Source organism: Lactuca virosa, chromosome 1 (genome assembly GCF_052849685.1).
Source record: "Lactuca virosa cultivar CGN04683 chromosome 1, Lactuca_virosa_CGN04683_v6, whole genome shotgun sequence".
NCBI lineage: Eukaryota > Viridiplantae > Streptophyta > Magnoliopsida > Asterales > Asteraceae > Lactuca > Lactuca virosa.
In genome coordinates this window covers 197,865,930-197,880,924 of record NC_136426.1, presented here as the reverse complement: position 1 = coordinate 197,880,924, position 14,995 = coordinate 197,865,930, and positions in this window count along the sequence as shown.

Sequence of the window (14,995 nt, the reverse complement as noted above, 5' to 3'; positions counted from 1 at the left end):
GCCTGGTCATTTCAAGTCTTGCTGTCCTGTTTTGGTGGTGGAGAGAGTCCAGGTTCAGGCACCCATTGTCCCGCACTAAGATCGAGCCGCACTAGATCGCAGATATGTCCTTTGAATTCTCCCTTTTGTAATAATTCTATTGTTAAGGTTCTGCGTCGGTAATGATAATGATACTTCGGAATTTTGTGGCCTGCTAGTGATTGAGTGATATGCCATCTGCATATCTTGGATTTAGAATGATAGTTGGAGGACATCCCCTGTAGAGCAGGTTACTTCGGATGCAGTAGCGGTAGCAAGTATGTGTGAGACTCGGTAGCATCTCACTACCTTCGGAAACGTATTGTTCGGGTATAGATTGGTTATATTCCAGCACGAGGAGCAGCTGAGGGTGGTGCTAGAGACTTTGAGGAGGGAGAGACTTTTTGCAAAGTACTCCAAATGTGAGTTCTGGTTGTGCGAGGTGCAATTGCTTGGGTACCTTGTCAATCAGAAGGGTATTCTAGTCGTTGCGGCTAAGATAGAGGCCGTGATGCAGTGGGAGTTTCCGAGGTCTCCAATTGAGATTCGGAGCTTCCTGGGTCTAGCAAGTTATTACCGGAGATGTATTTAGATTCTTGGAAGAGGTGTGGTGTTTTGGACTGGTTAGTATTGGCACACTAGCAATGGTAAGCGTGGTTTTCAGCAGATTGCGCATAGAATGGTAAGAAGGATTGAGAATCCTTCCGGTATTGTGTGCTGTAAGACGTTAGTTGAATCAAAGTGGGGGAGAATCATCCGAGGATTTAGAGGTAGAAGTAGTTTTGGAAACTGGTATAAGTTTCGCATCCTTGTCAGAAAGGGAGACAGCCCAGGCAGCTGTATGATTTGAGGATAGTCTGAGAGGGAAGTTTGGAAAAACTTGCCAATAAGGAGGTCGCGTTCCCGTAATGTTTGCTAGCAGCCAGATAGTATTAGAGTGTTGTAAGTCTACGGGTGTAGCCGTAGCATTCACTAGCAACTAGATAGTACTAGAGTGTTGTAAGTCTGCGGGTGTAGCCATAGCATTCACTAGCAGCCAGATAGTATTAGAGTGTTGTAAGTCTACGGGTGTAGCCGTAGCATTCACTAGCAGCCAGATAGTGTTAGAGTGTTGTAAGTCTGCGGGTGTAGCCGTAGCATTCACTAGCAGCCAGATAGTATTAGAGTGTTGTAAGTCTACGGGTGTAGCCGTAGCATTCACTAGCAGCCAGATAGTATTAGAGTGTTGTAAGTATGTGGGTGTAGCAGTAGCATTCACTAGCAGCCAAATAGTATTAGAGTGTTGTAAGTCTACGGGTGTAGCCGTAGCATTCACTAGCAGCCAGATAGTGTTAGAGTGTTGTAAGTCTGCGGGTGTAGCCGTAGTATTCACTAGCAGCCAGATAGTATTAGAGTGTTGTAAGTTTAGGGGTGTAGCCGTAGCATTCACTAGCAGCCAGATAGTGTTAGAGTGTTGTAAGTCTAAGGGTGTAGCCGTAGCATTCACTTGCAGTCAGATAGTGTTAGAGTGTTGTAAGTCTGCTGGTGTAGCCGTAGCATTCACTAGCAGTCGGATAGTATTAGAGTGTTGTAAGTCTGTGGGTGTAGCCGTAGCATTCACTAAGTTAGTAGTCAACGTGAGTCCGTGGTTAGGACGCGGGAAGGACAGTAGTACCCACCAGTTCGGGTGTAGAAGTGATGAGATGGCAATCCACGGATTGGATTTCGGAATTTACCCAGACGGGTTAGATCTGGTTAAGCCAGAGATAAGACTGTAGAAGCGCCACTATAGCTATGAGAGCAAGGAAGCAGAGGGCGGCTTAAGGTCATTTATGACATAAGGCTACAATTGGTCATGTAGCAGTCACGTTTATCCGTGGTTGGGTAACGTCAGGATTCGACCCACGGACCTGATCGGTTGGATCAGGAGGTTGTTTGAGTCTCAGTGACATGATAACTAGTGGCAACTAGTTCCAGAGAAGGATTTTATTCAGAATTCGTCTGAGGCGACTAAATAGGGAGTCCTTTGGCTCCGCAGCCGAGCTGGAACCCGATATTTCAGATGACTGATGAATGAATTTAGACCAGGAAGGTCTCGATTGATGATGGAAAGCAGCCATGTAGCAGCATGGTGGTTCAGGCAGTGTTTCAGGCAATTTTGGGTCTCCAGCGGTAATGGTATTTGAGGATCTCATGTATGGTAAGCATAACAAATTGCTGAGTAATGCTAAGTCATCCCCCCGCGGGGTTCATCTATAATGATTTAGTATGAGTGGTCTGTCAGGGATTCAGACCATCTCGAGACAACAAATTTCAGACGGAGTAGATGTGATCTTGTTGCAAGGAATTCGTTCATCTGCAGAATTTAGGGCCTTGCGAAGGATGGCCAGTTGAGTAAATTGATTTCTCAGTATCGATGGGGGAAATTAGAGTGCACTTGAGGATTGTTATCTGCGATGATTAGTTTTAGTCTGAATGACCAGGTGAAAGGTCAATGGAAGTGGCCAGCAGGAGTTAGATTCTTCCAGCAGCAGTGTTGAAAGCAGATTGCAGAACAGTTGGACATAGCAGACTTCGAGGACGAAGTCTAAGATAAGTGGGGGAGAGTTGTAACGCCCCATTTCTGGTATGTGATTTAAATAAGTAATTTTTATTTCTTAAGAGGTACTCGATGAGTCAGTAGCCCGACTCGTCGAATAGAGTCGGGAGTTGCATGCGATTTAAGTTGGCAACTCGACGAGTCCATATTCCCGGACTTGACGAGTCTGCCAGTCTGGATGAAACCCTAATTTCAAGGGTTTGCACCCTATTTAAACATCTTATCTTCCCCAAGACAAACCTCCCTCATCCACAAAGAGTCCCATATGAAACCCTAGCCGTTCTTAAGCATTTTTGGAGCATTTTCTCACTTGTGAAGGTGTTAGTGCATCTAGGGGATTTGAGGAAGAAGAGAGAAGAGAAGTATTCAAGGGGGAGCAAGTCGATCTGGATTTCTGGTTGCATTTCAGTCTCATTTGAGGTATCAAGCTCGAATCTTTGCTTATTATCAAATAGATCTCTTAGAAAGCTTGCTATTGTCATTCTTGTGCTATTTTTGGACTTTGAGGGCGAACTAAGAGTGGATATGATGAATGGACTTCAGATCTAAGCTTTCCAGAGCCTCTTAAGCTCAAGGTTGCCACCTTTATTGAGCCAAGTTTCCATTCCAAGCTTAGATCTCTTCCTTTAGCTTATTTTTGGGTATTTGAGCTTCATATTAGCATGCATGCACGTAAAGTTAGAAACTTTACGTGAAAAACCAGCCCTAAGAGCCCAGATCTACGAATGGAATGCACTGGATTCAAGCAGAATCGACTGTATAGTAATGACATGCATGGGACTCGGCGAGTCGTTCTTCAGACTCGACGAGTCGAGTCGCGAGTCACTGATTTTCCCCATTTGAGAGTTTAGGGTGGAATCAGTGAGTAGATAATAGACACAGTGAGTTAGGGCTCAGATCTAGTAATGGAGGGACTCGACGAGTTGTTCAAATAACTCGGCGAGTCGTGGTCTGGTCATATTCATAGGATGAAGGAGGACTCGACATGTTGTTCATACAACTCGGCGAGTCAGATGAAGTTGGACCTGATGATAGTATTGAATATGAACTCGTCGAGACTTTGCTAAACTTGACGAGTAGAAGCGTTTAAGGGATTGGAAATAAGAACAGGGACTCGGCGAGTTGGCGGCCCAACTCGGCGAGTCAGGTTAAGTAAGAGTTGACTTTTGCCAGAAGGTTGACTTTGTTCAGGGGTAAAATAGTCATTTTACCCTAAGTTTAGTTATCAGTAATTAATCGAGTATTTATGGGAATTGTAGCCGGGAAGCTACGGAGCAACAGCAACAGTCAGCTTCCGAATAGCATTTCTTCAGCCAGCTTACGAGGTGAGTTTTCCTTCCAGTAGGAACGGGTCTACGGCCACAATGCCGACCCGTTTAGATAACAGTAGTTCCGGAATTTGGTCCGATGCAGTAGTTCAGTATGCTTGATGTCTTTGTGATTCGGGCATGTTTGTGTGTCAGTTAGTCCGGACCTCGGTCCGATGTAGTATGCAGTATATGTGCTTATGTTATATGCTATGATCATGTTATGCTATGTTCAGTTAGTCCGAACCTCGGTCCGATGCAGGGGGCAAGGCCCCAGTTAGTCCGGACTTCGGTCCGATGCAGGGGGCAAGGCCCCAATTAGTCCGGACTTCGGTCCGATGCAGGGGGCAATGCCCCAGTTAGTCCGGACTTCGGTCCGATGCAGTGGGCAAGGCCCAGTATGTGCTTTATATGTTATTGTATGGTATGTGGTAGTTTGGGGGAGCTCACTAAGCTTCATGCTTACAGTTTTCAGTTTTGGTTTCAGGTGCTCAGTTTCAAAAGAGGAGCTCGGGAAGATTGCAGTGCACACACCATTTGTTCAGCCTGGGATGTTTATACTCTGATATACTTGACAGTTGTTATAATATTTTGGAAAACATTGCTTATGATTTTATATGAGGTTTATCGACTATGGTTGTTATTATTAAATTAAATGGAATTTTCAGACTGTGTTTTTTGGACGTTACATTCTGATTAACGAGGTGTCCCAAGAACTGGACCTCTCGTAACCAGAAATCACACTTGGAGAATTTGGCATAAAGCCTCTCCGATCTCAATACCCCCAGAATTTCTCTCAAATGCTCCTCTTGCTGCTCTCTAGATCTCGAGTACACCAAAATATCATCGATGAACACGATCGCCGATCGATCTAACATAGGCCTGCACACCCGGTTCATGATATCCATGAATGCCGTCGGTGTGTTGGTGAGCCCAAAAGGCATCACCACGAACCTGTAATGCCCATAACGAGTCCTAAAGGCCATCTTCTGGATATCTTCTTCGCGAACCTTCATTTGATGATATCCAGACCTCAAGTCGATCTTGGAAAACCAAGACGCGCCCTGCAACTGATCGAACAAATCGTCAATCCTTGGTAGCGGATAACGGTTCTTGATCGTCAGCTTGTTCAACTCCCGGTAATCAATGCACATCCGGTGTGAACCATCCTTTTTCTTGACAAAAAGGGTCGGCGCTCCCCACGGCGAGCTACTCGGTCGGATGAAGCCCTTCCCCAACAGCTCCTGAAGTTGTGAGGATAACTCCTGCATCTCGGGCGGTGCAAGGCGATAAGGTGCCTTTGCGATAGGCGCCTCCCCCGGAACCAAATCGATCCGGAACTCCACCTGCCTCTCGGGAGGCACACCCGGTAAATCCTCGGGAAAAACATCCGGAAACTCACTCACTATCGGAACCTCAACGATAGAACTCGGTCTTTCCGCAGTAACTCGCGTTTCCATCACATACGCTATAAAACCCCTGCAACCCTGCTAAAGACTCTGTCTCGCTCTAGCGGCCGAGCAAAATGCCGACCCAGATCGGGTTCCCTCGCCATATACTATAAGCACTCCCCCATTAGGGTCTCGTATGGTCACCAACTGACGCTCACAGTCGATTATAGCTCCAAATCGACTCAACCAGTCCATGCCCACGATGACACAGACATCTCCCATCGCGATCGATACGAAATCTATCGGAAACTCGACACCAAAAATCTCAAGCACACCTCCACAGATCACATCAGTCACAAAATCATCATGCTCATCGGCTATGGAGACTCTCAGAGGTCGACTCAACGCCTCTCGTCGGATACTGATGTGACGACTAAATGCTAATGATACAAAGGACCGACTCGCACCCGAGTCAAACAACACCAAGGCTTGTACATAACTCACAAGAAAAGTACCTATGAACATCACAAAATAAGCACCATATACTAAATAATAAAATAAGTAAAAGATCACATACTAGCCACAACGTCGGGTGCTGCGTGGACCTCCTCCGCTGTTAGGTGAAAGGCTCTCCTGCGAGCCTTCGGGTCCTCAGCCTTCACTGGCTGACTCTCAGTAGCTCGAATAGTAGCAGGTGCAGATCCCTGTGCTAATCCCGGAAGCAGCTGTGGGCACTCAACCTTGCGATGGCTAGTCTGGTTGCATTGAAAGCAAACTACAAACCCCTTGGGGAACTCCCTCGCGATATGCCCCTCCTTGCCACACTTGTAGCACACCCCCGCTCTGCAAACCCCGTCATGAATCTTGCCGCACTTCCCACAAGTGCGGCCCTTCTGGCCCCCGAATCTCGAATCAGCGGGATGCCCGCTTGGCTACCGCCAGAGACTGTGTCGGCCGCCGATCCCTCCCTTAAGACTCCGCCTCCTCCTTGGCCTGAGTCTCCAGCTCAATCTCCCTCTTCCGAGCATTTGCCTGGAGCTCAGAAAATGTCCAGTATGACGAGTTCGCCACGAACTCATGAATATCCCTCCTCAATATGCTAAAATATCGACTCATCCGTGCCTGATCGGTAGACACGTGCTCAGGGCAAAACAACGCCCTCTCATGAAACATCCTCGTAATCACAGGCACAGACTCGGTCCGCTGCTTGAGGGACAAGAACTCCTAGGCCAACCGTTCCCTCTCTACCGAAGGAAGATACTCATCTCGAAACATAGTAGTAAACCTCTCCCAAGACACTGCATCGAGCTCTGCAGGAGTGAAGCTGGCTGTCACAAACTTCCACCAGTCCTTCGCCCCCAAGCGAAGCTGATTCAGCGCGAACCATACCCTCAAATGTTCCGGACAGGAACAAGTGTAGAAACACCCCTCGATGTCAGAGACCCATCTCATCGCGACAATCAGATCCTGCGTACCATCAAACTCTGGTGGCTTCATGTTGCTGAACTCTCGGTACAGCAACGAGTCACCCCCATGTGGCCTGGCAGCAGCGACAGTTGCGGTGGCTGCAGCAGCATCTGCCTCAGTAACAGCAGTGTATCGCTCATCAAACATCTCAATCAATGTGGTCTTAATAGACATGAACATCTCTGGGATAGCCTCTCGGATAGCTGCGGCCACCTCATCATGAATCATCCTGCAAATCTCCTTATCGCGGACCCCACTGCTCTCAGGGTTGTGGCGCGTACTCACCATGATGTCTCTAAAACACAACACAAAATAGTCAGAGACTCGATCGAGATTACTCACACTCGATCACCCACCCCTACTTGCTCCTTAGCATCCTAAGGATTCTTACTTGGACTGCTCACCGATCCGGTGTTTCCAGTAGTACGGGCTTAATACTACCTTCTACACCGCATTGGTGCTCATCCCAAGTTTCCCTCCTAGGATCATTCATCACAAGTACTCTATATCTCGTCTAACATCGACTACTCTCATAGAGGACCCCTCATAAGCTCATCTCTGCTACCTACTCGCACTCAAGCAACTCACTATTAGCAATAGCTCCTAGGCTAAGGCATCACAAATCAGGCCACTCTAGTCCTAAATTATGAAATACCTAGCCTAATCTCTAGCATGCATAACATATCACATAATATCTCATAAATATCACATAACACAGAAAGTAAGGGTATTTTGGGAAATCACCGTTCGGGCTCTGGCTGATTGTACAGACTGTTCTTCTCGTTTTTCTTTTAGAAACTCTTACTCGTTTTTAGAAAAATCGTTTCTTTTAAAAAATTCTTTTCCTCAAATCCTCAGTTTGAGTTCAGACATACCCAAAGGTGCATCCGAATCCCTCAAACCAAGACTCTGATACCAACTTGTAACGACATAAAAATTTCAACCGATTTTTCATTTTCAAAACACGATAAATTACATAACAATAAAATTTAAGTCTCAATGTCAAAACATATTTCAAATTAGTTTTTTCACAAATCCAGGATCCACAATAACATAACTCCAGCTCAGGTGTGTGTGTGTACAATCAAGCCGGTGCCTTCCCGCGATCCTCGGAAGTACCTGAAACACATAACACATAACACGGTAAGCACGAAGCTTAGTGAGTTCCCCAAAATACCACGCACGCATAACTAGCCACTCGAGGCTATAGCTCAGTAAGACCCTCCGGTCAATGTGTCTCAGTGGGACCCTCCAGTCCCACGGCTCGTTGGACTCTCTGGTCCGGTCTGGTTGAGAACCCTCCGGTCTCATAGTTTGTTGGACCCTCCGGTCCGGTCTAATTAACACATAGTATAGCATACAGTACATATCAAACAAAATGCATAAATCAACAAGCACATAAGACCCTCTAGTCATACACATAGTTACCACTCTAGGTAAAGTATAATGAGAAGACTCACCACGAAAAACTCGGATAATCTCGAACTTGAATCACCGGTCTAGCCTTCGCCTAACACACACAATAATTATCTCTAACTAATAATGGCTCTCACAAGGCTAGACTAACCCCTCCATGCACTCACAGATGGGTAAAAGACCATTTTACCCCTCCATGGGATTAATAGACCACATGTTGACCAATCCCTAAAAGTCAACCGAAAGTCAACGGCAGGGAGTACGGTGCGCGTACCAACTCTCTAAGCTGGGCGTACTCGGCTGCCATGCAGGCATCCGATGCTCGACCCCTACGCTGCGCGTACTGGGATTAGCCCCAGCGTACACCCCGGTTTCACTCTCCTCACATTTTTGGTCTTAACTAGTTAAGACATAGGCTCATATCTCGGATCTGGACTCCCTAATGTCTCTTAATCCATAAAGTCAGTGACTTTAAGCCTTTGCATGGCTGACTAGGTCACAAACACTCAAGACATTCATCCCTTTCATTATGAAGCTCATAACTGATGCATGGCTCACTCCTAACATCTAAGATTGGATTTTTATGACTCTACTTCACACAATACACTGAAAAGGGGTAGATCAAGGTCTTTGGAGTTCATTATCTCATAAAGTCTCCATCTTTTGGGACCAAAACCCTAAAATACTCCATATGAACGAACCAAATCATAGAATGAGAAAGCTTGAAGCTTTATACCTTTTTGTGAAGCTTTCCACACAGCTAAGCTCAGATCCAAACTCTTGGGGATCTCACTCCTTCTTCTCCAAGCTCCTTCTCTACTTCAAGGACACAAGATTACACTCACAAGCTCCCAAATGCACTCTTCAGCTATAAGGACGAAGATTTAGGGTTAGGAGGGTTTGGTGACTGGGAATGGTGGCCAGGAATGAGGCCATCATGTCCTTTAAATAGGGAGCTTACTAACAATTAGGGTTTTATTTTGGGCCTAGTACGCCCATCGTACCCACTAGTACGCCGAACGTACTAGGTGGCCTCCGCGTCACATGCACACATTCGAGTACACTGAGCGTACACTCTAGTACACCCCGCGTACTCGTTTACCACCTTTTCTCTAATAAGGGCCAAAATGGACAAGAGCTCAAAGATCAAGGTTTTACAAGATATACCTGGACATGGGATGTTACACAAACTCCCATCTTGGTGAACCCTATCAGGCGTTCGGGTTGTGATTCGAATTCTAGATCCTTCATCAGACAAGAAGATGCAAAGCGATTCTAACACTACCCTCAACCTGAGCCTATCTATTGGTCCAAAATGCGCCCCTACCACTGCTTCACATCCCTGAACGAGATAACTCAAATCCTTAATCTCCGATTCCCTTAAAACAACAGGCCAATGGACACTATTCCTTGTGTAATCCTTTGCTCATACCACAAGAAGAAACCAACTAACCTCTTGTCCTTAGATATGAAACTCCAAGTTAATCTGCACTTGAAAATATTTCCGATACTCCCAAGCCGTTCTCCCCCACTTGGAATCAACCCCTCCCTAACAATTTTAAAAATTCCACTATGCGTCCACAATCCATAGCGTCGAAATCCCAACTTATGATCACAATCTATATCAATAAACAATCCAACCATGAAACCTTCTCAAAGTAATATACCAATCTTAAATAATCAAATAGATACTTGAATTGCTCAACTTATTGAAACAAAATTCATACTTAAAGGAAAATTCCATAATTAAGTTGAGTGCTATCAAGACCGAGATCAGATTGACTCCTTTACAACCCTGCTGGTGTGAACCGCCGAAATTAGATTCTGCATAGATCTGAAGCCTTTCCAAAAAAATTGTCAACGTTGCTCTAACACTCTAACCATGGGTCCAAAATATCCATTGCTCCACACTTAAAAAAGAATTATGCGCCCATAACACTGTCAACTGATACAAATGAAAAAATTTCGAACAATCTCGACCACTAAATAAAACTCGAGCGAAAGTGCATCCACCACACCCTGAAGTAGGTTGATAAATCCATAATATCTCTACCCTTACTAATGATAGCGATCGGTTCAATGAGCTAACCGTTCCTTCAATTGATATACAAGTGAGCGACACACACTTCTCTTAACTTTATGTCGTTGTCCCAGAAGGGACAATCGGCTACAATGAGATTTTTTGTTTAGAAGCTTCCGATGCAAGGACCACACATACAACCTTGAAAGAATGAATCTGATATCAACTCACCCTGCACCCATTTCTGAACAATCCCTTAATCCTCTACAATATAAAAGATTTCGACAGTCTCGAATACCAGAAATCCAACGAACTTACACTGCAACTTCCTCTGACCCATTATGCTGGAACCAATTGAAATCAATTTGGCTGCTGATCCTTCAAGCAAAACACTTAGTCCTCTCCTACTCATGGTGTAACACCCGTGTTCCCAGGGTACTTTCATTTATGGATTAAAACATAAAATGCTTGCAATTTTGATCGTTAAGTGTGGCGCACCCCATGGCTATGCTGAGCGTAACTCATTAAAAGGTGACATGGCTCTTTCAAATATGCTGGATGTACACAAGATATACACAGGGCGTACTCATGCTGATCCTAACCCCAATTTTTTAGGGTTTGGAATCTATTTAAAGGACCTTAAGTACATGAGACCCCCTCACCTCCAACCTCCATTCCCCCATCCTGTTATTTTGAAACCCTCATCTATGAGAGCTTTTTTTTTGGATCTTTAGAGTGTTTTTGGTGCATCGTGGGAGAAGATGAAACTCAACATTGGTTATTTGTGGTCATGGAGCTTATAGATCCATAGTTTTCATTGCATTTGCCAATATTTGGAGGTATAAAGCTCTCACCTTTATGGCTCTATGGTTTAGATCTAGGCTAGGATCTAGTTTTGCATAACTTTTGGTCCCATGGTTTGGTTCTTATAAGTAAAAGCTACTCCAGACCTCAAGTTTGTTATTTTATTTTGTTTTTGAGGATCTTGTGTCATAAAAATGAAGTCCCCATTGCTATTTCTCACTCATGCAAGAATTTGAGTTAATTAAAGAGTGTTATGGACTTAAGGTTTGGTTTTGGGCTCTATTAAGCCATGCAAAAGCCTAAAGTTGGCGACTTTATCAGTTAAGACTTTCCCAAGTTTAAGATATGTGAGTTGAACTTTTAGTCTTTAAGTATTAAGAGCTTAAAAGTGATTTTGTACAATAGAGGATTACGCTGGGCGTAACCTATATGTATGCGGGATGTAGTGGGTTTTTTGCCTGTTTCCTTATCGGTGGTAATTCAGTATGCCGAGTGTAAGAAGAAAGTACACCAGGCGTACTCCAAGAAGTGCTCTCGGACCATTTTCGGGCATTGGTCCATGATAGTTGGGTCTAGTCGAAAAGGGTAGAATGATCTTTTACCCTAAGTGATAGAGAATATGTTTTGGACCTTGATTTCAGGTTATTACCCTATTTATTAATTCAGGTGGGTCTTGGATGTGTTCAGTGTGAGGAGCCCTTTTAGCAGCAAGCATGTGTGTGATTCAGTTATCTTCAGAATGAGGTGAGTCTTCTCACTATACTTATAGATTGAAGGAACCAATGCTGGCCCACTGTATTGTGTATGTAGGATGCTAGCTGTGTTTGTGACTCTTGCATGTTTGTATGATTGGGTTAAAATAAACCCCAGGGTTGGGCATCTGAATGTCTGATTGGGTTGAAAGAAACCCTAGGGCTGGGCCCATGATTGTATGTTGGGTTGGAATATACCCTAGGGCCAGGCCCAATGATATGTATTGTATGGGGTACTTTGGGGAACCCACTAAGCTTTATGCTTATAGTTTATTTTATGGTTTCAGGTACTTCCAGTATGAAAGGGAAGAGCCCCACGTAATGACACAACATCCCCTGATGATTCCACGCTAATGATTATTTTTACTCTACTGATTTGGATATTTTGAATGATGATTGACTATGAAACATATGATGTATGGAATAAACAATTTTTAAAACGAAAAATTTTATCACTCTTTTTTGAAAAGAAAAATGAACTTTTCTGAAAGGAGTTTTACGAAGAAAAAAGGGTGTGATGCGTGCTATCAGCCAAGCTCAAGTAAGTGGTTCTCAAAATACCCATACTCATGTGATATGATTGGTATACTTGATATGTGAATTACATGCTAGAGTAGGGCTAAGGATACCTTCAGGAATCATATGATAGAATTTCCTGATTTGTGTGATGACTTATAGCCTAGGAGGATTGGATGCTATGTGTTACTTGGAATTGATATCAGCTCAGTTAATTGATAACTGTATGCTTTAAAATTTGTATATGATTAAGTTCATATAGCCCTAGAATGATCGATTTAGCCTCATTCCTGTTCCTTGTTTGGTTGTGGACTTAGGGTACAATAATATTCAACAGTCTATGTGATCCCATTTTGTGTACCACTTGCATGCATAAGGCAACCATAAATGTTGGTAGTGATTCTCAGTATTATAGGGAGATTGAGTTGCGAATTCCTAGGAGAGCCTAGAAAATGGCATAGTGGGATGTGTATGTTGTTTTGCATATGAATGGTGTGTATGTATATAGTATGCACGGTAACTTAGAGGATTCAGGATGGATCTTGAGGAAAGTATAAATAGGTGTGGACGGTAGTATTGGGCATGTACTACTGAAAAACACATGATATGTACTCGAGGCAAGGACAATCTTGGAAATTATAAGGGTCCTGTAGAGTGGAAATCTCCTCAGTATTATACTTATCATTTGTATGTTGTATTTCAGTTGAGTATGGCGTCTACACAAGGAGGAGCTTCTGGATCGGGTTCTAGCACTGGTGCCGAACCAATAGATGAGCAGTTACATGAGATTTTCACATCAGAGATCACTTGCGCTATCATGGAGGCCACCACTATGATTTTCAGTACCATCAAAGAGGGGATTATGGAGCTTCTGGAAGAGCGAATCAGGGCCCATCGGGCAAAGATCGCTTCTGGATAGTTTGGAGCATGAAGTCCCTCATTTCGGGAGTTCAAGGCCTGTGGAGCTCCGGAGTTTTTTGGGACTAAGGACCCTATTTCCAGCTGCTAGTGGATCGATGACATGGAGAATGCTCAGTAAACAAGCTCTTTCCCCAAGGGGGGGTGAAGGAAGGACTTTCCTTCTACCTTCTGAGAGACCGTGCCCACGACTGGAGGGATGAAGTCGATCGTGCATTGGGATTTGAGGCGGTGGTGGCCATGACTTGGGAGGAGTTTGTTACGAGATTTCAAGAGAATTTTGCACAAGTGATTGAGGTGTAGCAGATGGTGAGGGAGTTTTAGGACCTTCGCCAGTCTACTGAGACTATGGCGTAGATCACAACCAAGTTTTGTAAGAGGGATTTGTTGGTTACGTAGTATGATGCGAATTAGGAGATTAAAAGACGAGATATCATGACTTATCGAAGGATGATAATAGAGAGTTTGTGAGCTATTTGGGGTGCGAGACCCTGAATGATATGATTGAGAGGGCCCGGGAGATGGAGGTTGGGCTGGAGGTTGGGTTGAAGCGCAAGCCAAAATAGGTGCAGATAGCAGTGAGCCAGAATAAAAAGCTCAAGACTTCTGATTCACACATTAGGGGCCAACAGGGTCGGAGCCGTTGTGATAGGTACGACAAGTGGGTTCAGGTTGTTTCAGATGTGGACAGACTGGTCATATGAGTAGGGATTTCCCCTGGGGTGCACTGATTTTCTTTCATTGAAATCGAACTGGCCATAAAAGGCCGATTGTCCGAGGTTAATAGAAAAAGCAGCAATGGTGCCTCCACCAATTACCTTGAGGATCACTGATAGCCACCTGGGTAAGGCAGAGGCAACTATGGTGAAAAGTGGGGCATTTCAGCTGATGGCTGAAGAGGCGAGAGCAACATTAGATGTGGTTACCGGTATGTGTTTTTATCGTACATTCTATATTTTTCCATATTGATGCTTATGTTTTATCTGATAATGTATATGGAATTTCTTAGTCAATTGTATGACCGCTCATGTTCTGTTCGATTTGGGTGCTACCTGGTCTTTTGTATTTCTTGCGCTTTGCAAGAAGTTTAGTGATGCTCCTGGGATTTTGGATTATCCTTTGGAGGTAGAGATTGGTGATGGTCGCGCAGTGAGTGCCTCGAGGGTTCATCGTACGTGTGTTCTGAACCTGTTCAACGAGAGATATTCTTTTGAATTGGTTCTAATTCCTCTGCGAGGGTCGAAGGTTATCATAGGAATGGATTGGTTGGGTCCCAATGGGGCCATGATTGATTGTGAGCACTAATTAGTGAAGGTTCAAACCTAAGTGGGGGAGAACTGGTTATTCATGGACAAGGAACTCTCCATGGACCGACCCTCTATTCATCTGGGAAGGCTAGGAGATATCTTTGACAGGGCTGTTTTGAGTGTTTGGATTATATGACATATACTTGATTTGGGGGCATGGAGACTGTGAGTAGTGTGCCTATTGTTTGGGATTTTCCTGATATATTTCCCGAGGATTTTTCTGGAGTGCCTCCTGAGAGGCAGGTTGAGTTACAACTTGATTTATTTCCTGGTGAGGCCCTTATAGCCAAGCCACCATATCGATTAGCACCACATAAGATGTAGGAGTTGTCTACGTAGCTTCAAGAGCTACTAGACAAGGGGCTTATCAGACCGATCCTGTTTGTGAAAAAGATGGATGATTCAAACACGATGTGCATTGACTACTGGGAGTTGAATAAGCTAACCGTGAAGAACCGTTACCGACTCACGAGGATTGACGATCTATTTGACCAACTTCGG